The sequence below is a fragment of the Triticum dicoccoides genome, chromosome 1B (assembly GCF_002162155.2).
Source record: "Triticum dicoccoides isolate Atlit2015 ecotype Zavitan chromosome 1B, WEW_v2.0, whole genome shotgun sequence".
Classification (NCBI taxonomy): Eukaryota; Viridiplantae; Streptophyta; class Magnoliopsida; order Poales; family Poaceae; genus Triticum; species Triticum dicoccoides.
The window spans coordinates 290,228,880-290,230,905 of NC_041381.1; positions in this window are offsets into that span (position 1 = coordinate 290,228,880).

Below are 2,026 nucleotides of genomic sequence, written 5' to 3' on the forward strand. Positions count from 1 at the left end.
TTTCTTCTGTTTTGTTTTATTTAATTTCGTTTTGCCACTGTTTTGAATTTTAAACAAATTCAAACAATGCCAAAAACTCCTCTGAATAATTTTATTTGGCTAGATGGACTTTTCCAAAAGCTCATAAAATATTTCAGGGGTATTTGAAATTATATTCTAATTATATGAATATAATTCAAATTCAAATAGCTAATGATTTAAATTCAAAGTCCCAAAAATAAATCCTTAAAAATGTTCAATATTTTGGTTGGGACCAGAACCCTTACCAAAAATTATCAAACATTTAAGAAGAGCCTTTTGGAGCAATGAATGAGATTTCTAGGGTTTTTGCCCCTCTTTTATTTAGGGTTTTGAGGCTTCCAATATTCCTCAATTCAAGTTTCAAAAATATAGACATGATGCACACATGAAGCTAACCTAGAGCAATGCCAGAAGCTAGGGATGTGACACCCAAAAATCATATAAAATAGCATATAAATGCATATAAAACATCCTAGATGGATAATATGATAGCATGGAACAATAAAAAATTATAGATACATTGAAGACGTATCACGTCATCGCCCACGGTGTTTTCTCAGTAACCTTTTGCAATAGAAAAAACCCAAATAGCAGGCTAATTATCCTATTATTAATAATCCATTTGTTGATCTAATTGACTTTTCATATTAAGCACACAATATATTTCATTTTCATAATTGAAATACATCAGAGTACAGCATCATATAGCTTCAGCACTCAGCTGCCCCATTACACAACTACACCAGCACCAAGTTTCACATGCAACATCTATAATCTTTTGAAATTAGCATCATAGACGGTACATAGACAGATGTGTCTCATCTAGAAAACTGCTGAAGCAGAATGCGAATATTGAGCATTCATTGATGTTGAAGGTCTTTGCAACTTTAGGCCAGTGCTTGTGGATGATTGACCGTCCATCCTTCGTCCTCTTCAGGAACACTTCAATATTGAACCGTGGGTGTTGTATGAATACCTTCCTCGCCTCTTGACCATATAGGTGGTTTGAGAGGTAATCATCAGTGAACTGCTTTGGAAAGGCCTGAAAACAAGGATGTGCATAAATATCTTCTCTATATTGGAAATGGGGCAAAGGAATAAAAAAAGGCAAGGTCTAATAGTTAGTACCATCCTGTAGTGAACTGATGTCTTCTTCATTGTGTAGACAAAGATCTTGTTTTTTTTGTCGCTAATTTTTTTATCCTAACAATCTTTCTAAGTTTCTTGACTTAACTGGTATTCATGGACAACTCATTTCCCCATATGCAAAAAGGGTCGAACAGTGGGTCAAAACGTCTAGCAGTAGGACCTATATGTGCAAGACCAATTTGTTTAAAACCCAAGTATTAGAATGGTTCCTGCAATTGCACAATAATGTGCTATTAGACAAAGGACCATGCATATGCAAACCTCGATTGTAAACCTCAGTGCTTCCCATTGTTTCCCTGCAACACATATAAGGTAGTTAGTGATCAGGTTAAGTGAGGGTTCGCATGCTATTAGTAAAATGTGTCGATGAATACTAAGCACATTGCAGATTCATCAGATTAATTCAAGCCACCTAGAAAACCCATTTATCCAAATTGAAAGTGCGTTATATCGACTAGAGGGGGGGTGAATAGGCGATTTTTATGAATTCTTCACTGAGGAATTTGCTGGTGAGGAAATTCCTAAATGAAGAACTACTAGCAGCGGAATAAGTACTCAGAAGTAAACATAACAGAACACAAGCATAGTCATCATGATGAAATGAAGACAAGCACAGAGTACAGAAAGCGTAAACACAGGATAACACAAGAAAGAAGACAGACTGACTGAAGAAATTGATCTGAGGAAATTGAGAAAGTCTTCAGTCAAAGTCTTCAAACAGATATGAACAGGCACACAACAAAAGACATGAGGAAATGAAAGAGTTGAGGAAATAGAACCAGCAGGCTTGGTGAAGACAATGATTTGGTAGACCAGTTCCAACTGTTGTCTCAGTTGTACATCTGGTTGGAGCAGC